The sequence below is a fragment of the Malaclemys terrapin genome, chromosome 5, assembly GCF_027887155.1.
Source record: "Malaclemys terrapin pileata isolate rMalTer1 chromosome 5, rMalTer1.hap1, whole genome shotgun sequence".
NCBI lineage: Eukaryota > Metazoa > Chordata > Testudines > Emydidae > Malaclemys > Malaclemys terrapin.
The window spans coordinates 106,842,716-106,867,648 of NC_071509.1; the positions used below are offsets into that span (position 1 = coordinate 106,842,716).

The 24,933-nt window shown below is 40.7% G+C and overlaps 1 long non-coding RNA gene across 1 annotated transcript; it reads right to left on the reverse strand.

Moving 5' to 3' along the window:
• Positions 1-609: 609 nt before the first annotated feature.
• LOC128838292 (uncharacterized) lies at positions 610-24,676 on the reverse strand. Its single transcript, XR_008445149.1, has 3 exons — positions 24,565-24,676; positions 8,204-8,305; positions 610-1,029 (listed from the first exon to the last, which is right to left on the reverse strand). It is a non-coding gene; the product is annotated as an uncharacterized LOC128838292 (long non-coding RNA).
• Between the last annotated feature and the right edge of the window lie 257 nt (positions 24,677-24,933).

The following is a 24,933-nucleotide window of genomic DNA, read 5'->3' on the forward strand; positions in this document are numbered from 1 at the left end:
TCTGCCTCCAAAATATATTTAAGGAACCTATTTCCAGCACACATACATAACTCTTTACATACCATCCATACATGTCAACCAATGATATTAATGACCAGTGTATCACCAGCTTTCATTTGATACTTCACATGACACTCTTTATAGATAAATACTATGACAGCAGTGTGTTGGGAGTTAGAACAGTGGGCCCTCTGCCAGTTGGCATTAAAAAGCTTTTAGGGTCACAGATAATAAAAATGATTTCCACTCAGATTGAAGGGAGGTGATTTTTTCCACTGTCTTTGCAAAACTCTGTTGTGTAAAGTAAGAGCTGTGAAGGCAAATTTTAAAGATAGGATGCCATTGGTTCATCCTCATCAAGGCCCAGGATATGGTTTAACAGAGGTTAATGAAATATTGTGGTGCCACTTGTCCATGTGAGGGACACTATCTGGTAGGCTCAAAGGATGGTGGTAGTGTCTTCAGAAGATTACAGGCTAAAAGTATAACAGAATGTGCAGTTTGACTGGTGTCTATTCAATATTTTATTTTGGGTTACACATAGTTTGGGAAAAGGTGAAGTGCCAGATTCATTTCCAAGTTCATCCTACAGAGAAATTTCAAGTTTCTTATTCCAGTTTGTCCTGGATAAAGGTGAGGATGACCATATTTAACCACTAGTATCACTGGCCAGAGAAATAGCATCCCTCTGTTTTGGAGGTAAACTACTGAGTGGAAAGGTGATGGGTTCAGAATTACAATGGCTGGTGAAATTTCCTCAATCGGATGTCCATGGAGGAAAGATTCCAAACCATAGGAGATCTACAGAAATTCATCAACACGTAAATATAACAATGTATCTTTCCTAGCATCAAACATTTTACTGTCCTATAAATGAGCAGTTTACTACTGGTAGATGAAACCCATTGCTTCCTGGGGATTAAAACTATTGTTTTTGAGTGTGAACCTCACATCTTGTCTTGATAATCCATGACAGGAGATAGGAGATTAGGCAAACCACCTGTCCGCTCTCTGCCTCAGTTTCCTCATCTGTAAAATAAAAAAAATGGGTAATATCTGTCAGTTATTGAAAGAATGATACTTTTCATAACTGGATGTCAGACATTGGCTTCACAAATCCATATTTAGGCACCTAAATAAGTGGCCTAGTTTGTAAAAGGGCTGAGTCCCTAATAGCTCCCACTGATTTCAGTTCTACTAGATATCAGATAGATTACAGGTTTCAACTTCATTGGAAGCTTGTTCTGGGTTGTCAGGTGCCTAAATATGAGTTAAGAAGTCCAGCTTTAGGCGTCTAGCTTTGAAAAAAATTTGGTCAATACCTACCTACCTGACAGGGTCATTGTGAGGCTTTCTTCATGTTTGTAGAATAAATCTGAGGGTCACTACATAATGCAATATAAGTGCAAAGTATTGGAACTATAAACGTTTTGGGGAAAACATGGTCTGTGATCAATATTATTATTATTATTATTATTATTAAAATAAAATCCACTATGATCAATGTATGGCTAATCAAAATACAGTTTTGAACACTGAGTATCCAAAGTCATGTTCTGATTGGACAATTCGGTCTTTCCAATGATGTCAGAGCCACATACCAATTCCGAAGGTTTTATGTCTGGATCTAATTAAGAAGCTAAAAAATAAGAAAATCCCTATGAACTTTGTGATAAATGAGTTTTTAAACCTCATTTAATAAAGGGAAGCATCTAAAGCATTTTTTTTAGAATCAAGATTTCTATAAACCCAATATTTTTCCTTTGTTGCTAGAAAAATCCTGATCCTTCTTCCATACAGAAATTGCTGCAGACATTATTTTGGAAAAACAACAGCTGCCAGAAATGACAACTTGGATCAATTTCATTTCACTTGGGCTCTTTTGCAAGGGATCTTTTCTTGAGTACTATCATTTACTCTTACAATTTCTTCTTTTCCAATCTTATTTCTTATTTACATTCTTGCTTACTTTAACTTCTTTTTCTGTTTAACTTTTGTAAATAAAACCTATGCCTGTTAAATAATTGTTTTGTTCAAAGGAGATATTAAGGGCACAAGAACTATATTAGAAATATTCTTTTCTATTGGGTGTTTATTTTCAAAAACCTGCCACATTCAAAATCTTCTGCATATTTGTCCATTAAAATTAGAATGAAATGTCATGTAATCTTTTCTGTTTTACTATTATAGATTACATTAATAAATACAATAAATATTTTAATCAAAAATTACAGGAAATGGGGATGGTCAGGGAAGTTTTTTTTAACTCTCTGTCACTGTTACAGGGCAAGCTGCACCTCTCTCATCTTTCTGGTCTCTTAGGGTATGTCTCCACAGGAACTAGACACCAGTGGCTAGCCTGTGCCAGCCGACTTGGGCTTGGGCTTGGGCTGCTGGGCTGTTCCTCTGCTGTGTATGTTAGAGAGCTTTCCCTTCACCCTCTTCTATTTTCTGTCTCCGTGACAAGAACCAGGGAAACCAGAAGTCCAAAGTGCAGACAATGTGATGTTTATTGGAGTTAGTTTCCAGCAAGTATGTGTCTTACAACTCTGACACCGTAAAGCCTTGTTTCCCAGTGTTCTGTCTCCTCCATAGGCATAATTATACCTGAAATGAATGCCCACAGTCCCACCCTTACAACTTATGGTCATGTTCAATTTGGGGGAGGGAGGAGTCATGAGTCTGGGGTTTTCATCCCACCCCTTTTGTACCCCATGGGAGAGATAAGGAGTCAGCTTGTGCTATGGTAAGGGTCAGGTATTTCTCTGGTCTTTAAGTGTTTTACCTCCCCTCACCCCCATTCCCTCTTGCCCCTCCCAGCTGGTTGCTTGACCTTGCCTTGAGTTAAGGAGTTGAGACAGTCTTCAAGTGTGCACTCGTATATTATATCCCCACCATGCCCAGTAACACTAACTACTCTTATCTGTTCTCATTACACTAACAAGGCCATCTGGCTTAGGCAAAAGCAACATACTAATAATATGTGACGAAGATACTGTGTAAGAATCCCTTTGTTCACACATATTAATAAGTATATGTATAAGAATAAGAATATGTATGTATATGAAGAAGAATAAACAAGCAAGCAAAACCCAAAATATCTCAGGCAAAAATACAGGCCTGGATTCTACATTGGCACTAGCACTCCTAACAGTGTAGACTTCCAGACTCGGGTTGGAGCCTGGGCTCTAGGACTCTGCGACCCAGGTGACCTAGGGATGTAACTAACCTCCGTCATTGTGGTTTGTTCTCTCTCTCACCCTCTCCCCAGAGGAAGAATCACACCTGCAGTGTAGCATTTTGTTTTGTTTTGCTCTGTGTTTACTTAAAAGAAGGCAAGGTCAAAGAACTGCACCTTGCATTTGGAGGAGAAGATGGTGAGATTTGCAATGGCTTTTAGCCCCCAAGAAAACTCTCTCTCTTGCACAGACAAGTTTTACCCTGGGGATAGAATGTGGCTGAGGAGTGGAGCTGGCAACTGACTCAGCAACTGTAAGCCTCTTATTGGAGCTTGAGGTGGTCTTTTAGATACCCTGCTCCCAGGACACAGAGCTCCTTGAAGACACTGACTGAGACCTTGAACTTGACTTAATATAATGGAGAACAGGTTTGAGGTGCAGCTCGGGATAGAGATATTTCTCTAACAGAATATTAAAGACAATAATAGTATCTCATCCATCAATCCTTCATCACTTTTCCTTCCCTCTCCCATCTTCACTTAACTTTTCATTTTGGGAAGCTGAACTGAGAGACCTTCAACCAGTTCCCAGCTTTCTAAAGGAATATTTTGAACTGAAATGTAAACAGAATGCTTCTCTGTAATGGCTTTGCACTGCAGCTGAGCTGGGAAAGGAACAGACTTTTTTTCTGGAGTCCCAGTCGAAGAGGAAAGGTAGTGGTGCTACATCAAAAGGCCACTTCTTCCTCGCTCAGCCTAGCTGTGGCACTTCGTGGCATAGGGGAGCAACCAGGTTCCTTTTATTAATACAGTGTTTACTTTAAAAAGCTGAATTGGGAGGTTTATACTAATACTGTATCTAGTGCTGTTTTCAAAGAAAGCCTGTGAAATGGATACATAGCTTACGTTAGAAATAATGTCAACTGCTGTGTGTCTAATTCCCTCTGCACTACACTGGAAACCTGCCTCTCAGTATTTCTGAGTTATCATCTTATCAATAAGTCAAGTCATACTCGGTAATTTTTATTATTTTCTAATATTTATAAAAGTATAATAATAGTACATAAACAGTTTTATTTAAGAAACAGTTAGCATCTTTCTTTCTGAAATGTCCCTGAGGTGGTTAAGACTTTATATTTTTTCCATTGTACTTGATTTGTGAGTTAATATTTATTGAATGGCATGAGTAATCCTACAATTTTTGCTAAACTGGATTCTAGCACCACATGCTGGGCCATATTAAATTGCAATTACCAAGAATGTTAAATTAGCTGTAGAATGCTTCCACGTTACTCCTTAACAGCATAAAACCTAACAACACTCACCAGTGTACATGTGATGCATTGCCTTTCAGTACCACTGATTTCTCATGACTGCAATGTTCATTCATTGAGAGTATGGATATTTTACTGATAAGTATTTTATACGTACAATATTGACTTCTACAGAGCCAGATAATGCTCCTGTGCATTAATGCCCAGGTAAGGGCCAGAAAACTCTCATACTGATCCACAATCTGGTTGGTGAAGTGAATTTTGTTTCACTATGTAAATGAATGCAATAGGCTCGCTATGCTTTATCAGTTTTGGACTAATCAGTATTCCACACCAGAGTCAGTTGTAGTCTCAAATTTAGTCATATATCTAGCAGAAACTAAACATTGGCCCAATACAGACAGACCTCTCCAACAATGCACTAGCATTTCAATGGTGTTAATGTTACACTGCAGTGCACATCTCTTGGCACTACAGAAATGGATGAGGACTATGAAGGTATCCAGTTTAGACATATGTTTTCAGTTAGAGTCTTCAAAATAAAGAGAGGATACATGACCATACACCATAGAGTATGAAAATTACACCATTAGAGAAGCATGGCCCAAAGGCCAATCCCAAAACATGCATTCTATTTATACCAACACAAACTTTTTCTGGAAAAAACTATAAAAAAAAAAAAAATCAAGAGTTCCTGACAGAGTTGTATAACTATTGATTTGAAAATTGACACCATACAAAGGACTTTACAGAAATGTCTCACTGGGATGTATGGATAGATATAGAACAAACTGTGTATAGGATTTCATATACACTACAAACAAAATTGCAGGTTTCTGCATAGCAAAGAGTAGAGCAACATAAAGAGTTTGGAATGTAAGGTCATAAAAGTTGACATTCTATGACTCTTCACTTCACAATAGCTCCAAACCAATAAGACAGCCCTCACATGAAAAGCAAAGGAGGCAAAAAACTTAACAAAGAGTCTTGCGTGTCATTTGTAAAGCTATGAACTAAACCAAGGGTATCAAGGTCAGTTTGAGAGAATGAATCTAAATTGATATTTCTCCTGGTAACAGAGGGGGAATGTGAATGCGCTGCATACCTCAGTTCTTTTGTCAGGATTTAGAGAAAGGGGGAAAAGACCAATTAGAAATCACACAAGTCTAACACCTGATGTAGAGTTTTAGCACTTATTTCTACAACAGCCCTTCTTGGTCTCTTAAGTTGTTCCGGCAATGGTGATAGGATACTATTCTCCAGGTTATGGCCTCTTTTTTGGTCAGCAAGTAGTAACACAGGATAGAGAAGTAAAGATCGCAGCAAAAGTGGTAGGAGGATGAGCGTGGAAGTCAGGGTTGGTTGATGGAACAAAAGAACTTGCAGAGGTTATAGAAATGAGACTCAAAACACTGGCTGCGAATGTCTGAATTCTTATCTGAACTACTTGACTGCATTACCCTGCAAAACTGGGCTGGCAATCCATGAGAACAAGCACTCAAAGGAGATTTGTGGTACTTCCAGCTTCGGATAGAATTGCCTCTCGTGTTATTTCAGTAATGGCAGGCTTTGTCCAGTATTTGAAGTGGAAACTCAAGGAAGGGCTGAGAAAATGAAAAACCATATGAAAGTGTTATATTAATGTATCTGTATCTCAAAAGAGTTGTGTTAGAGTTAGGGATGAAGGGATTTGGGGGTGGGGGGGGAGAGTGGGTAACCCTTTACCACTCCTTAAATTGACTTACATAAATGTCAAAAAGACAAAGTGGTTGCAACTTGGAAAAGGGAGAATAAATGAAATGTTAAAATACAGCAGCAAGTTATAGAACAAGTAAAATCATATGTTTACCTAGGAAACTTGATCAGTGCCAATGGTTCCATCAAGGATGAGGTTAAAAGGAGATGTGCTTTAGCTACAAGTGCTGCACAAAAGTTGATTAAATTATGGTCTGATAAAAACGTTACCTTTTCACTTTGGTGCTAAAGGTATCAAACTAGTGTGCTAACAATATCACTCCCTGGTCATGAAGCAGCTGCATTAAATGAAACATTTAAAAGGCTGGAGGCAGTAAAAGTGAGAGTTCTTTGGATGATAGTGGAAGTAAAGTAGAATGATTTTAAGATAAATAAAGAAGGTAGAAGGAAAGTAGGATGTGAAGTCAGGGTATAGGATTGGCTGCAATCAAAAAGATTACGATGGAAGACACTGTAGAAAACAAACAAGGACAGGATGCCAAAGAAAATAATGCAAATACAACCAAAGTCAGTCAGACCTAGAGGGCAACCATGACTAGATGGCAGGGATAACACCAATCTGGGCTTAATGGAGGAAGATGCCATTGACAGGAATGAATGGTGATGCTGCACAGCTCACTGACTGTAAAGATGCCTTGGGATGAGAACGAGACGACAAAATGGACTCGGATCATTTCAACTCCTACTACAGTCAAAGAAAGTCATTGACATCAACCAAAGATGGATCATGCCTTTGCTGACTGCCCTTTGTTCTGGACAACATTTACACTCAGCCTCGGTATTTTGGTGACATAGGCCAGCGCACACATCCCAGGAGCAGGGGAAGAGCTTTCTCAGTTGTAACTGCTTTCACCTAGGATTAGGCTGTATTTGTCAGAGCACATTACAAGATGTCTCTTCACAGAGGCATTTTTCTAACAGATGTGAATGGCCCCAACTCCACTAGAAATATGACATTTATAGTAAAGGGCTAAAAAGGAACAGAAGAGGTGGAAATCCTGTGCTCCCTTTGAGTCAGTCCTTTTGCTCTATATCCATGAGAATCCTAGCTAGAGACTATGATGATGGGCCCTTTAGATGATGGGCCCTTATGTGTAATAAGAATACTCTAACTGGAACACCCTTTCCTATTTCCAATTGGTTATTTTATAAAATATATTTTCATTAAAGTTTCAATAATTAGACACAAAACACCTATATTATATAAAGTACAAACAAAGTTTATAAAACAGCCTTCCATGGTATTTTGATCTTTCACCTGTGGTCCCAGCTCGACTTAAGAAATGCAAATGTGCATCAAAAGGAAAAACTATCCATTTTGGAACTCACTAATTTCTACCTAAAACTGTTGGGCTGAAAATGTGCAACTTTTCTCAACTGGCAGGATGGACAGAATTGGCAATAGGCAGAGTCGACATTTACCAATTAAATCTTCAAAGACCCAGACTCCATGACCAAAAATCTGTAGTACAGTAAATACTATTCAAAAACCTAACAGGCAAAATCTGCACACTAATGCAATTCCACTGAGATCCAGGCAGTTGCAAAGTGGCAAACAAAAATACAATCTGGCCCACACTGGTGTTGATAGTTCATTCTTGTGGCAGGGCGAGCTTCACACATTGGCACCTAACATTTAGAAAGGAAAAGATAACTGCCACAAGTTTGAAGAGCCACTTATCTGTTGCAAACAGGGCCGGCTCCAGGCACCAGCCCACCAAGCTTGTGCTTGGGGCGGTACCTGGAAGGGGGCGGCACGGTGCTCCGGCTCCGGCCGCCGGGGAGAGCGGAGCCCCGGCCGGGCTCGCCGCCCTCCTCCCGGGGCTCTGGCCGCCAGCAGAGCCGCGGCGGGCTCGCCGCCCTCCCCCCAGCACTCCGGCAAGGCAAAAAGTCCAGAGCCAGCCCTGGTTGCAAAGATGTACGCATCTGCCTATTTTCACATTTGCGAGCAGCTATGCTGAAGTCGGGGAAACTACTTGGATGCTTAAAGTTGTACCTGTGCTTAAGTGCTTTGATGGATCAAGCCAGTGTGCTCAGAATCTTGCAGGATCGAGTCTTTAATGCCTTTATGCTGGGTGGACTTTTCATGGATTAGGCACTGTATTTTCCACCGGGGAAAAAAACAAACAAACATTCAAAGTTCCAAAGATAGTTGAAGCGCATGAAACTTAACCCCCTAGGAAGTATTTTAGCTTTGTTAGCTTTCAAAAAATATAGTAAAAACATATTGCATTTACATTAGAAATGCTATGCTCATTAGCATAATTGTTATAGAGTTCTTAAACACATGATTAATAGCTCACATTGCTTACTAGTGATGTCACTAAACGCTGTGCATATGGTACACACTAGTATAATGCTGAAAAGCATGAGCATAAGGAGCATTCCAGGAGAGAACAGTTAAAAGCAATTGTCAAGTCTATTAATTAAACAGAAGCTAGCTTATTTCCCTCTAATACAAAACCTGGACTATGTCTTAGAATTCTGAGACTTTTCACTGCCCACTCAGATATTGGGCCCAAGTATGACGCCCAGGTCTTCAAGCAGGGCTGCTTTTAAAATTCATACAGCTTAACAAAACGGAATGAGGTCCAGATTTTCAAAGCTTAATTAGCGTGTGCATTCCTCTAGCTACTAAGCATCTATTTGCATTTCCATGTTAGGGTGGTGTTTTCAGAGGTTCAAAGTCCACTGATATTTCATATGAAAATTCAGCCAAAATGTGCACTTGCAGTAGGTAGCTGAAGGTTTGTGCACAAGCAAAAGCTGCAATCTGAAAATATTTTCTATATCATCATAAACACGCACAAACTCCTGTGCTGTCCTGCACTGTTCACTTCAGGCCTGCTGTGAATAATCTGATGTCCACTGTAAATAGGGCTGAAGGGCTTGCATGAACAGTGAGCCTGGCTCACATACTATCTATCAGCATCTCTTCCTACAATAAAGCTAAGATTAGGAAGCTGACCTGGTTCCAGAGCAAACATATTCAGATGCTGACCACAGTCTTTCTGCTTCATGAAACTACTGAACACCTTCCCCACGACAGACCATCCTCCTGTTCACACAAAGGTGGATCCTGGATCCAGGATAACATCTGAGCCAGGTTCAATGGCAAGGACTCCCATCCCGAAAAGGTGGAGAAAATTAACCAAAAGTGGAGGGACCTCTAGAAACAAGCGTCACCAGAAACCCCAATAGCTCAGGGAAGCAGCCCTTTCATCATTGCCTTGTAGACATAAGGGGGAATAAACGCAGTTTAAAAGCCAGCTGCTAAAGTTGCAGATTATGGATATAGGGTAGTTTGGGGAGCAGATGGCACACAAGTGCAGATAACAAATGCTTGCAGTGGAAGAAGCAGGAATGAGACATAGTATGCCAAGAAAGCAAGAGCTCAGTGAGGACAAAGATGGCAGACTATATTAGAGCAAATGTGGGGTCAGCCTGGAGGTTTTCCACAGAAAAACAACACGCACTTAGTATGGTGACTGATGCAGTATCCTCTCTGCACTGCCTTAAAGTGGCAAAATCTGAAATCTTATTATACATTAGGTCTTTTTGCCATGACCTTTGAAACTTCGTATTAGTTTTTTAAATAACTATTCTGGGCATTTTTGTTCCACTCCAAGAAGAATATAATATGTTGAGCATGATTTTGGCTGATCGATTCAGGGGTCTATATAAAGGAGACTGACAGCTGTAACATTGGCACCAGAAAGTCAAGGGAAAACACCACAAAAGCAAAAATAAAACACTGTCTCTTTAACATGTCCACTCCTTGGCATAGGAGCCAATTTACAAACAGGCAAACCAAGGATTTTCCCCTCAGCTTGACTCAGAGACAAGCACTGCTGAAAGGGTGGAACTAATGTCCTGCTGCATTATTTGTGTGGCGAGAGAATGCCTGCCAGGCACTGTTTCAGAACTCCTCCCCTGGAACCCAATAGGACTGCTTAACACTCCTCCACACCATGCAGAAGCAGCCATACAGCTGTATGATAAGAAGTACATAACACAGTTTCTGATATCTTGGGCTTAATTTAACTCTCACTTATACTGGTGTAAATGAGGAGTAATTACAGTGAAGGCACTGTTGTAAGACTAGTGTGAGCAAGTGTAAATCAGGCCCATTTACTTTAGGGATTTATATTTTTAATATTCCTCGTTTATCCTTTGGCTGAGAGGTTTCAGAGTAGCAGCCGTGTTAGTCTGTATCCGCAAAAAGAAGAACAGGAGTACTTGTGGCACCTTAGAGACTAACAAATTTATTAGAGCATAAGCTTTCGTGGACTACAGCCCACTTCTTCGGATGCTTATTAGAGCATAAGCTTTCGTGGACTACAGCCCACTTCTTCGGATGCTTATTAGAGCATAAGCTTTCGTGGACTACAGCCCACTTCTTCGGATGCTTATTAGAGCATAAGCTTTCGTGGACTACAGCCCACTTCTTCGGATGCATCCGAAGAAGTGGGCTGTAGTCCACGAAAGCTTATGCTCTAATAAATTTGTTAGTCTCTAAGGTGCCACAAGTACTCCTGTTCTTCCTTTGGCTGAGAGGGGTTCAGTGGAAAAATTCAGGGACACCATACGGAGAGGTATGACTTTTCTCTAGAGATGCAAATCTGAAGCATGTCACAGAGGTGAAAGGTATTCCCAATCAGAAGCTGATGCCTAACTGAGAAAACTTTCAGCTGTTTGCATGCTACACAGAAAGTTTCTCTTTAATGAAATAAACTGATAGGCCAAAAAAAATGGAGGAGGGACTACCAGCCACTAGCTCTTACTTCTCCTATTAGAAATATACAGCATACAAATGTTTCCCATTTCAGAGAGATGAATGAATGTCTTTATGCATTGGGCCTGAGAAATAAGTTCTAATAATGAACTTATTTACACACTATGTATAATGAAGACCAGATTTGTTTATAAGAGGAAAAAAGGTTTGTTTTGGGTTTTTTTTGTTACAAGGAAAATTAAATCAAACTTTGTTGGTCACAGCCTACTGGATGCTGGGCTTGATTTGGGACTGCCTGATGGACAAAAGGTTTCTTGAATTTACAATCTATCCAGGGTCTCTGATTTCATAATGTGAGGCATGCTTGCATTATATATTTTATGTCTTCTTTCCGTAGGCATATTTCTCCCACACACTCATAGTACAAAATTTACCTACCTCTCCTACCAACCTCATACAGGAAACACATATAATCTTTAGGATACTTAAATGAGTGTATTTATGGCATGTAAATTATGCACTAGACTCTAAATTAAAATCACCCCAGTTATTTAATTCATGCTCTAAACCAGGCATACTCCAGAATGGAAAACTAGCTACCATTTTCACCAGCTAATCTCAATCTTATTCTATTTAATTTTCAATCAATGGATCTGCTCAGCCAGATAGCTGCACAATCTGTGTGGTTTACATTCAGAATACAGTGTAAAATCTACAAAACGATATAAAGCACAGAGACCGAGTTTGAATGGCCACATACATGCTCAACTACTATGTAGTGTTATCTTAGACAGCACTTTTTTTTTCCTGATAAGAGATATTTGCCTATTGGCAAATGTAGATATTGTAATAGAACTCTCTATATTTCAATCATAATCATTACTCAACAACCCAGTCAGTGTCCTATGTTTCCTAATGGCAGATTCATTTATTCTTTCATGGATATTATGTAGCATTCAGATCATGGGGAATTCATATAGCTGATCAACAAGAACTTAAAGTCCTTTGCCTTATCCTGGAACATTTCCACTGGACTTTTCCTCTAGTAGTACCCATACTACCATACACCCCAATTTTAATAAATCCACATTAGCATTTTTTCTCAGTTTCTACTTCCTACTTTCCCATCTACTGTACGGAAGGCTTTTTCCTCTTCTGCTTGTGAACAGTGCCAAATATGCAATCTTGGGGACTGAAATCCTGTTTTATTAATTGTTAATTTTGTTTGTGGTTGTGGCTGAAGCCTAAATCAGGATTGGGCACTGGACAAATACAAGGGAAGACAAGATTCATTCTCGGAAGAGTTTACAATACCAGAAGACAAGCATCATGTGAAGGGTTGGGTAGCGGGATATAATCAAAATGTGTGTAATCATTACATATGTCATTTTAAAATAAATGTATTCCTGATTGCTCTTCCTCCTAACCTTTCTGAAAGGTGTACAGAAGAGTTAGGTCTTGAGGAGGAATATGAAAGTAAATAGAGTAATAGCTTTGTGCATCCCTTTGGGGAGGGCATGCCATGCATGGGAAGCAGAAGAGAAGAAACAAGACATATATGTGGTAAAAGTGGAAATATGGACAGTCAAGGCTAGAGTCAGTCACTGAGCAATGTGAAGAGAGACAAGAGCAAGATCAGCTATTAATGAGGACAAATTTGAACCTGATGCAATGAAAGGGAGAAGCCACTGGAAAGATTCAACTTGCATTATTAATCCACATCATAGGCAGTAGCAGATGCTTCCCCACACTACCCACCATTGTGCACAAACATGGACCTTGAAAAGATCACCGCTATCAGTGCAAAGGTGATTCAATATCTTTGTCCAGTTAATTCTTGAAACTACCAGTCAGGATGCCAGTTATACCAAATGCTGTGCGTGTGCTAAGCCACATTTTCTGCTGAGCAGCCAGTGTAACTTCCAGACACAAGAAGACGCAGCTCAGTAGCATGAGAGCCAGGACAATCTAAGACTTAGCACAAGAAATAGGGTTATTGTTTAAAATTCTTATGTGTCAGACTCTGCTCTTATTTCCTCCCCAATCAAGTCTGTTTGGCATGCATGGGAAATAAATCGGGACAGTATTGGCTTTACTGGTAATTTTCTTAAGTTACAACTGTGACACTATGCCCCCATATTCTTCATAGAGCTATTATTATGAAGTGAGTATGGCATAATGATGATGTACTTTGTGCAAGATAAGGTATGTGAGATATCATTGGAAAGGTTATGATTTATTGAATATGGTTATCCTACTTGTATGCATGTATCATTTCTGTATCTGAAGTTAGGAATATAGAATATGTATCAATTACAAGGGTTTACATGCCTGGAGAACGCCCACCGGACAGAATGCAATCAGTCGAGATGGCTCACTGCGAGGAAGAGCCGTTAGAGAGACCACTAGCTTTCAGAAGATGTTTATCACCCACAGAGAAGCCTTTGAGTTATGGCTGCAGGGTCATGTGATCAAGTCACCCGATACTGGACACCATAATAATGCTAGTATTTTTTTTTTTTTTCACTGATGGGATGCCGGGGGGGGGAGAGGGGAAAATCATACTGGAAGACAAAGGATTCCCGCCGTATGTAAAACCCATTTAAGGCAGGGGAATGAGATAATCTGGGATTGTTCTTCATGGAATCCCCACCCAGGATGACCGCTGTAAAAATCTAAGAAACAAAGGGCATGTCTACACTGCAGAGTTTTTGTGCTGTAAGTTTCACCGGTGATAGGGAACTGGTGAAAGAAAAGCGCTGGTTTGTGTACTCGCTTAATTCCTCAGGCATCAGAGAGTGTTTACATTAGCAGCACTTCCATCCCTGATGAAAGCAGCACTCTAGGGCAGCTATCCCACGGTGCTTCTCTCTCCAGTTTGACGATGGGGATGGGTCTTGTGGGAAGGGGGGGGGGAGTGATTGAGGGGCATTCTGGGTCCCTGCACAGCCTCCTCTCCCCAAACACTGATCAGCTCCAGTAGCTCAGCATTGCTCCAAGCAGGGGATTGTTTGCTCTGTGGAGCAGGCATTGTCACCTGGCCAGATAAGGGAGCACTTGCAAAGAAAACAGGAAGGGGAGTTTCAAAGTTCCCGGGGCTTTACAGTGGGAGGGATGGATGTCTGTTTACCTGGCAACAGAGCAGCAGAGCTGCTGGCTAGTTACCTAGGCACTGTGGGATCTCCTCAGGAGGCTAAAAGCTGTGTAAACAGGAAAAACGTAACATAACTTCACTTGCACATAACTTCAAAAGCATCACCGGTAAGAGCTGTACGCCTCTCATGGAGGTGGTTTTCTTTTTGTGGTGAAACATCTGAGTTTCACTGCAAAAAGTCATTGGAAAGTGTAGACGCTCCCATGGTTTTTGCACAAAAAGGGACTTTTTTGCTTTAAATGGCAAGTATAGACATGCCCATGAAAAGCGGTTTCTTGGGAGTCATGGGGAGGAGGCTATTTGGCTGGTTTTTATAAGGGGAGGGATGGAGAGACTTGGATTGTTTCTGAAGAAAAAGCATGGGAGAGGAGGAAACCTTTGCTGATTTTACACTGCTTTGGAGTCAATGTGTAACTTTCACCACAATTTTCGTCATCACTAAAGTTGGCCCCCTGTTTGTACAACAATGAACAGAGTAAATGCTTAATAAAAAAAAACAATCATATTATTTTTCATACCACAATGTTAATGCTGTATAAAATTACTACAATAAACTCACTGCAACTGCATTTAGGGCCACACATCATGGGCCTGACTGTGTTCTCACATCATTGTGAATCAGAAGGTATTCCACTGAAGTCGATGAGGTTACATAAGTGTAAAATCAGCACAAGTGAGATCATAATTAGGCCTTGTGTATCTTCTGAAACTTTATAACAATACTGAGACTAAGGCCCTGATCCTGCAAACACTTATACACAAGCTTTCCCTTGAGCACGTTAGGAGTCCTGGTAAAGTCAATGGAACTATGCACAAATTACATGTGTACGTATTGTGGCATAGGGCCTAAAATGTTTAAATTCTCAAAATTAAAAAAAAAAAAAAAAAAAACTAAAAATATACCAGCACAAAAGGTGTGGTTTTTAAACAGAAACTTTGATCTCTGTATTGCAATAATTAGCGCATGCACACACATCCACAAGCTCCTTTTATGTAACTAATGTATAGAAATCTGTATGACGCTGAAGCTGTGACTGTGGTTTTTTTATTTCTTTAACAGAATATTTGATTTACTACATGTATCTTGTACAAACTTTTCCTTTAAACAATTATAATTTTGCTTGTATTATTTTAAGTTTCAGCTGTTACTGTTCAGACTCTTATTTGTGATTATTCTTTAAAAAAAAAAAGTGTCATATGTTCTTTATCAGAGATCATTTTCTTAGTTAAGAAATGGAGTCATCATTTAAAAACCTGATGCTGAAAACATCATTTCCTGTAATAGAAGACATGACACACCCATTAGTACGCTAGTAGGAATATTCAACACATTTGACATTGTGCCAGGAAAGGAATTGATTTGATCTTGGCTCATTGACCAGATCCTAATAACTTTCTTGGCAAATAGAGCAGATCAATTTATCAAAATTAGTCGTTTCCAAACTGTAATGGCACTAAATATTTTATCTTACTGACAATGGGTACTGATTCTTTGAACATTAAATCAAATGCTATAGCAGATTTAACAAGCAGAATAGCCTTACATAAACACACCCAAACCACCTGCCCCTAAATTATATGCCATATGCTTTCAGACAGCCAAGGGCTTCAACCAATCCCATCCCACCCTGCTGTTTCCTTAGGGTTACAGAACTAGTGGAATGTAGCCCATTCACCTCTGCCACTCCAGGGAACCTAGTTTAAAGTTCACATTTAAAAAAAAAAGTAGATTAAAATTAAATGTACAACAGGGGAGTTCATTGGAATTCTTTGACCCTTTGTAAACCTGACTTATTCCTGTGCTAAATGTAGTGCTGAACTGTACAGACGGGAGTATTCTCAAAGACTGAGATGCTAAATTACTGCCGAAGTGTGTGACTGGAGCTGTCCTTGGTTGACCTGGGGTGCAGCTCCAGAGGGAACTTTTAAGTAACAATTAAGGGCAAAGCTGGTAACCCAACACAAATATTATTGCATTACAAGCTAGCAGCCTATAAATCCCCTCCTATTTTTGAACCCCCAGAAAAAAAATACATGCTAGGTTCCATATGGAGGGGACATATCATGTGAGCTCAAAAAGCTATAGACCTATTTGGACTTTTTTATTACTTTAGTCTTCATATTGGGAAACTACGAAAAGCTATAAAGGTTACATTCCTTCCTACTACTTGCTACTTTGTGAAAAACAAATTGAAAGTGTAGCTGCCCAAAACTCTGTCATGTGCATTTTAATTCTAGGCACTTTCTTTTTCTTCCTCCTTAGAAAATTGAATCCCCAGATGTGTCTGACTAAATAACAGAGGGGGCTGAATTGTCTCGTTTTTCTGTCAAAGAACCAGAAACAATGACTGTGTAAAGACAGTAAGAAGGGTTTTTGTTTTAATTCTATTAACCACACTGAACACTGCCTGGAATCAGACTCTAAAGAGCATTCATTCAGCTGCTTTCACATATTATAAAGCATAAAGTTAACTTGGACATGCTATTTACTTTTGTTTATCATGGTTTTAATTCACACAAGAATTACACTTTTCTTGATTAATCTCAGTAGATTCACACACACACACACACACACACACACACACAATATATTTACCTTTTGGGGCAAGAGCAAGGAGCATTAAAAAAAAACATTCAACTGAGTTAAAAATTATCAAAATCCTTTCATTTTTTCCTTTTCTTTTTTCTCTCAGATACTATAAAAAAATCAAATAATAAAAAGGATCAAAACACTAATACCCTTCTTGAGTACCCTCAGAAAATACTTCTCCCCTTTTAAAAAACAAACCAAATAAAAACAGTTTTTCTGATTTCATTCATGTCATCTTTCAGTCTTAAAATAAACCATACAAAATGCCAGATTAGCTATTCTTTTTTTCTCAATTCAGTGTTCTCTTTTGAAATCTCTAATTCACAAGACTGCAACATATTGGAACAGTGGGAATCAGCATAAAATATTTATTATCATTAGCATGTGTCTCTCTGCTTAACTAATCATTAGTTCTGCAAGGTGCTGGATGGGCAGCCCTAGAAAGTGAAGTTCTCTCTGTACAAGAAGAGAGCAAGCTTCTTCATTCTGCCCCACCAATGTGTCTTAACTGTGACCTTGAGACTGAATTAATCCCTGTTCAATTCTTGGCCTCCCTGTGGAGTCTTCCAGCAATGGATATGTCTACATTGCAACAAAACACCTGCAAATGGCCCTGTCAGCTGACTCAGGCTTGGGGTCTATAAAATTGCACCGTAGACATTAGGGCTCGGGCTGGACCCTGTTTAGGGGTGGGGGTTCCAGAGCCCAGGCTCCAGCCCAAACCTAAACTTCTAAACTGCAATTTTGTAGCCCCACAGCCCAAGTCAGCTGTCACGGCCATTTACCGGTGTTCTGTTGCAAAGTAGATGTATCCAATATTACCAGTTAGTGCCAAGTGTGGCGGCATTTTTTGTGATGTGGACATGTGTCCTCCAGCAACTGGACTGAGAAAACCAAACTAATTTTACCATAGGTAACCAATGGGCCGTCAGAGGATATTTGATTGGATCAAATCCATCTTGATGGAAAACAGTGCAAAGATCTAAATTTCTTTTCAGTTTCCTAAATCTTTTAGTTTCTCTCACAATCACTCCTGCTTTAATGGAAGATAGACGATCTGATTCAATTCTCACACAAGTTTTTATACTGATGTAACCCAATTGACAACAATAGAGTTACTCCTGATTTTATGTTGCTATGAGAAGAGAATGAGACTCAGCAACTGTAGCCTACAAAACACACTCTCTCTGTAGGAAATGGTTTGCTACTTGTACAATTGGATTTCCAAGAGCAAATGGCAGCTTATTTTATTATTATGTATTATATTAAAATAACATCTAGAGAGCCCAACTGAGATTGAGGCCCCAAGATGCTAGTGCTAAAGGTGTACAAAGTAAGAGAGTCCCTGCTCTGAAGATTTTACAATCTAGACAAGACCAACAAATGGTAGGAGAAAGGAAATTTGCTGCCCCCATTTTACAGATGAGGAACTGAGGCACAGAGAACTCAAGTGACTTACTCAAGGTCCCATAGGAAGTCTTCTGGCAGAGTCAGAAATAGAACCCAGATCTTGTGAGACACAAACAAGGGCTTTAATCTTAAGGGCTTGTGTTTGTTCTACTGTCCAGAGATTCTGCTCTGTCATTCATAATGCCTTCCTTCTGCTGTGAGCACTGAGAGAATTAACTGCAAACAACATTAAATATAAAGAGAAGGAATAATGCCCTTCCTGATTTTAACTTTTTTATCTTTTATAACATTTTTGAAAGCATTTTTGAATTTTAATAGTAATAAAGCTATTAGTATGTGACTCTCCCTCACTGATTTTCTGCTCTCTCACTCCTGCTTCAAAGCTGGCCATTTTATATTATTTGCCTACACTCCCTCAGACTCTATTGAGTCTGCACCAAAGAATAATATAAAAAGCCTGAAGGTGGCTTACAGATACTGCAATGGTTAAACTTAAATATTAGAAGCTGGTAATAAAATGAGCTGAAAGATCCTTCACTGAAAAGCAGATGAAAGTAAAAAAAAAAAGGGGGGGGTGTAACTGAATGTGAAAACGTGTGTGTTCTTTAAATGTACCAGAGCTAGGTGAGGGTCAAAGAGGCAGTGTGGAATGGGAGCTTAGATCAGGTCTCCACTAGGTATACCTACTGTGGAGCGGACAGAGCTCCAGCCCATTCTGCTGTGAAGTCCAACAGTGCTCTAGCAACTACTCCTCCATCCCCTCCTTTGGAGCTCTGCAGAACCCCAATGTAGGGAGAAGGAGAGACTGCATTAATCGAGGCTGGGATTTTGAAAAATCACTGAGTTTTGACCTAACTCTGCTCCTATTGAGTTCAATGGGATCAATGGGAGTTAGGCTATTGCTGAGTGCTTTTGAAAACCCTTCTGTAATGTTCTGGTTAAGAAGTCATGCTATCAGAAATTAAGGAATTTCAATAGTAAATACTCAGCCTACATGGTAGCCACCTTGAGCATATGTCCTAAAATATTTATTAATAATTTGCCAAAAGCTAGAATACAAACTGGAATTGGCTCTCACAGCATATGGATTTATACTGCATCACTGTAGGGCCTGTATTTGTGACCATTTTGTGTAAAATAGAGTTAAATTTGGATCAAATGTGACAGCCCTTGTAAAAAGGGACAGCTGAGAGATACAGCTGGTACAGAGGCAGCTTCACCACAGTAAACATTAGCTCTTTTCTGTCTATTTTCTTTCTACAATCACAGCCACTTCTGTCCCCCTTTCATGTATTCTGAAAAAAAGTTGGAGGCAAGACAGCTCCTCTTATGTTCTGCAGTTACATAAACAAAATCAGGCTTTTACATTCAAAGAGATTCATACCTAGGACTAAGCCAACAGTTGAGTTCTAAATCCAAATGCCCCCACTGCCCAATACTTAGCATTCAGGGGTGGTCGAGTTTGTAACTGAGCGACCTCGCCGTGGTGCAGCAAGAATTCAGGGATTTATTGTATGCTATTGGCATTCATCAAGTCCTTTTTGGTGCTCTATATCTCAAAGTGCTTTACAGAGCAATTAACTACATATTGTACCTACAGCACAGTTCCACTGAGGCCATTTAGAGCAGTTTTCATGCCCTTAACAGAACCTAACCCTTAATCTCACATGATTAAAGAATAGTTAGGAATTCTGAAATCCAAAGCTAAACACAAAAAAAGGGAACACCATGCTCTCTTTTTTAATATGCATTTGTTTTATATATGTAACTACATAGATATTAAAATAGGCTTTCAAAAGTGCCTATCCAAAGCTTTACCTGCAACTGGCACATTATATATTGGTCAATTTTAAAAGCAATGGCTTCCATTTTTTGTTACCATAGTTTGGGAGTGCAATCATTGTGGACAACATTTTGTATCCTTGACTAATTATAAGTGCACTTTAGTCCCTTAGCTGTCTAAAGCTTGGGGAAAGGGTTAGGCTTCAGAGTCCAAGCTCCAGCCTGAGATGGAACATCTACACAGCTATTTTTAACAGCCTAGCACGAGCCTCACAGCCCAGGGCTCTGAAACTCGCCCTGTTGGGCTCTGAAACTCACTGCCATGGGTGATAGAGGATGGCGATTGGTATGTAGTGTAGCTATATCCCCAAATGCCTGACTGCACCTCCAGATCAGGTGCAGTCCTTAGACATCTAAATGACCTAAAATGTACACATAAATAACCACACCCACAGAATTTAAGAAACAAAGGCCTTCTTAAGGCCAGGCTATAAATCAGGCCTTAAATACTGGGGCTGTCAATTAATCACATTTAAATCAAGTGATTAATGCAAAGCAAATTAACTAGATCAAATAAAATAATTGTGATTAGTTGCTGTTTTAATTGCTCTGTCAAATAATAATAGAATAGCAATTTAAATTTATTATAAATATTTTTGGATATTTTTCTACATTTTTCAATTGACCTCAGACAAGTACTGCAATGCAACCTCTTTATCATGAAAGTGCAACTTACATACATAGAATTATTTTTTTAACATAACTGCACTCAAAAACAAAACAATGTAAAACTGTAGAGATAACAAGTCCACTCAGTCCTACTTCTTGTTCAGCCAGTCAATAAGACAAACAAGTTTGTTAGCATTTACAGGAGATAATGCTGCCTGTTTCTTATTTACAGGGCCGGCTCTGGCTTTTTTGCTGCCCCAGGCAAAAAAGTCTTACGCCGCCCCCCGGCAGGGAGTGCAGCAGGGGAGGGCGGCAAGCCCGGCCGGGGCCTCGCTCTCCCCGACCGGCCGGAGCGCTGGGGGGAGGGCAGCGAGCCCGGCTGGGACCCCGTTCTCCCTGGGTGAGCGCCGCCCCCCTCCAGGTGCCACCCCAAGCACATGCTTGGTAGGTTGGTGCCTGGAGCCGGCCCTGCTTATTTACAATGTCACCTGAAAGTGAGAACAGGAATTTGCATGGCAATGTTATAGCCAGCATTGCAAGGTAATTACATGCTAGATATGCTACACATTCATACATTCATTCATACATAAACATTCATTTATACCCATTCATGCTTCGACTTATAGGCTCTAAAGTTTTACATTGTTTTTGAGTGCAGTTATGTTAAAAAAAATAATTCTACATTTGTAAGTTGCACTTTAACGATAAAGAAATTGTACTACAGTACTCATGTAAGGTCAATTGAAAAATACTATTTCTTTTGTTTATATTTTTTACAGTGCAAATATTTGTAATAAAAAATTATATAAAGTGAGCTCTGTACACTTGTATTCTGTGTTGTAATTTCAGATGTGAAAGTAGAAATAGGGACTTACCAGTACAGGGCTGGGTTGGGGCCAGCTCTGATCCCCAGAAGGGGCGGGGCTTCGGGCAGAAGGGGCAGGGATGGGGGGGGGGGGTCAGAGCCAGCCCCGACCTGCCCTGTACCAGTAAGTGCCCTCCCCCTCCCCCGCCGGGGTAGCAGTGGCAGCCAGGGGCTCCAGCAGCAGTTTAAAGGGCCCAGGGCTTGGCCGCTGCTACCGCCCCGGGCCCTTTAAACCGCTGCCGGAGCCCCCGGCTGCTGCTGTTACCCCAGGGCTCCAGCAGCAGGGCTTCGGCAGCTATTTAAGGGGCCGGGGCCGTAGAGGCAGCGGTAACCCCAGGCCCTTTAAATAGCCCCCAGAGCCCTGTCACTACTCCAGAGCTCTGGGGGCTATTTAAAGGGCCCAGGACTCTCCTGCTTCTACTGCCCCGACCCTTGAAATAACCCCCAGAGCCCTGGGGTAGCAGCGGCAGGGCTCTGGCGGCTATTTAAAGGGCCCAGGGCAGTAGAGGCAGCCCTGGCCCTTTAAATAACCCCCGGAACCCCGCCGCTACTCCAGGGCTCCAGCAGCAGGGCTCTGGCGGCAATTTAAAGGGTCTGGGGCTCCAGCCGCTGCTGGGAGCTCTAGGCCCTTTAAATTGCTGCCTGGGGAAGCCGGGCCGCCCCAGTACGGCATACTGGCTCGCCATACCGGGGCATACCGGCTTACTTTCGCTGTGTAATTGAAAACAATATATCTGAGATAATAGAAAAATATCCCAAAATATTTATAATAAATTTAAATTGGTATTCTATTTTTAACAGTGCGATTAAAACTGCAGTTAATGAGAACTTTTTTTTTTTAAATCTCACGATTGATTGTGATTATTTTTTTTAATCATTTGACAGCCTTACTAAATATACGTTGTGACAAAGTCCCTCCTCTATCTTGGTGGGTCCTGCGCTTATTGGCGGATTTTCTTGCCTCAGAGATTCACCATGTGGGTTGGGGAACAGCCCAGAGACCTTCCCCTCTGGAAGAACCCATAGTCCAGGTCAATTGGGATCTTTGGGGGGAACCCGGGCCCGCCCTCTACTCTGGGTTCCGGTCTAAGGCCCTGTGGACTGCAGCTGTCTATAGTGCCTCCTATAACAGCTGCATGACAGCTACAACTCACTGGGCTACTTCCCCATGGCCTCCTCCAAACACCTTCTTTATTCTCACCACAGGACCTTCCTCCTGGTGTCTGATAATGCTTGTGCTCCTCAGTCCTCCAGTAGCACACCCTCTTGCTCCCAGCTCCTCACACCCCCACCACAAACTGAAGTAAGCTCCTTTTAAAACCCAGGTACCCTGATTAGCCTGCCTTAATTGATTCTAGCAGCTTCTTCTTAATTAGCTCCAGGTGTCCTAATTAGCCTGCCTGCCTTAACTGGTTCTAGTAGGTTCCTGATTACTCTAGTGCAGTCCCTGCTCTGGTCACTCAGGGAACAGACAACTGTTCAGCCAGTGACCAGTATATTTGCCCTCTACCAGACTCTTGTACCCCACTGGTCTGGGCCTGTCGTAACGTACATTTCTGTTGCACTTGGTCTGAACTAATGGAAGGAGAGAGAAAGAACAAACGAAAAAAAGACAGACATCAATTTTGAGCAAGAACTAATTTTTTAACTAGATTATATTTTAACTGAATAATTTCTCATGGGACAGCAGCAGCTGAAATGACTACTACTGAAACCCAACCCAATGCTTTTTCAGGGTCTCTTTTGTCAGCCACTTGTCTGTCTGCCTGTGGGAGATGTACAGAGTTTTCTGTCCTTGGACCCCCTTTTCTTCTTCCTTTACACCTCATCCCATCTTAGTTTCTCGTGTCATCTCTGTGTTGAAAATTCACATTTATACCTCTCCACACCTGCCTGTCCTTCCCTAATTGTGTGACATACCATCTTGGATCACCCACCCACAGCTCGACATCAACCTACCTAAAAGTAAGCTAGTTATTTTTTCTCCTAAACTCTCCCCTTTTCCTCATTTTCTCTATGGCTGTTGACAATACTACCCTTCTCCTGCTATCTAGAACTCATAATCTTGGTATCTTCTTTGACTATTCCCTCTCTTTCTCCTCTCTCATTTAGGTAATCCGTATATTTTGTCACTTCTTTCAAAAATATAACTCTTTTTCTCCATCTCAACAGCTAAACCACTCATCCATGCCTTGTCATCTCCACCCCTGACCACTGTAATCTCCTTCTCTCTGGGCTCTCCGAAGTCACATCATTGCCCTCTCATCAATTCAAAATGCTGCAATCAAAATTCTCTTCCTTGGCCATAAATTACATCATGTCATTCCATTCTCTGAATTGTTCAACTGGCTTCTTCTTGCCCACCAAATCTAGTTTAAACATCTCATCCTCCTCTTCAAGTCCTATACCACACATATTGTCTCCTACGCCATTCCCACCTTGTCCCCTTCTTTCCAGTGATGTCTGCCTCTGTACCGCTTTGTTTCTCTCTCAGACTCCTGTCTTCATGCCTCCTTTCATGCTGGCCCTGTGCACGGAACAACCACACTATCCCAGTCCTCAAAGTTCTATTCTCTATTCTTCAATTCCTTCCCAAAGATTCACTTACTGTAGATATTACTTCTGAAAATATAGTGTGAGATACTTACATATTAGTCCTCCAACAATCCTCATACAGGATAGAAGTTCTGTAATTCTCTAGTACTACTTTATCTCCCTGTTTTTAGAACAGTGTATACTGAAGTTTCTTCCCAACTTGCAAGATGGTTAATCTTCAAGGGATGTCAGGTTTTGGTTTGGGCACAGGGAAGCTAAATAGCCCAGTTGTCTATTAGACCCTGAAAGAACACTCATATTGTAACATTTCAGTCCAATTTCAGGGAACAGTGGCATCCAAAAGCCAAAATTTGGAAGCAAAGCCTCTCCTTTCCCACTCAATTTCATTTGGTAAACTTTTCCTCCTCACCCATTAAATCAGGTCATTCTGGCTTCCCAATGCCACTGCCCATGACTAATAATAATCACTACCATATTTTGCTAGAAGTTCAGAAACCTCTACCCAAAGAGGGATAAGTGGCCTCCTTTATTGTTCAAGTAGCACTCTTAACATGCCAAGACTTTGGGATTCTGATACATCAACACATCAAACTCACCTTAATAGGGGTAGGACTCTGAGAAAGCAAAGCTCCAGTTACCTTCCCCCTAGATTTGTGACTGTGTGAGTGCAAAGGTGGCAGGCCAGACAGATGTAGAAGGAAAGGGATAGCCCAGCTGTGAAAAGGAACAGAAAGAGGTATTGTTAATGTATTCGTTTGGGTTTTTAAACAAAGCATTATTTGGTATAAAGGCAGATTGCATGCTCACTCTCTGAATCAATGACCAGTATTCAATCACTGGACTGTGCTAGCTTGTTCTTAGACATATAACTAAGAAAACATTTTGTGAAGCCAAAAAAACAGTAAAGTTGACAGAACCCCTACAGTGTGTGTGGTCCCCACAATGAGAGAACTCTTCATCTCAGG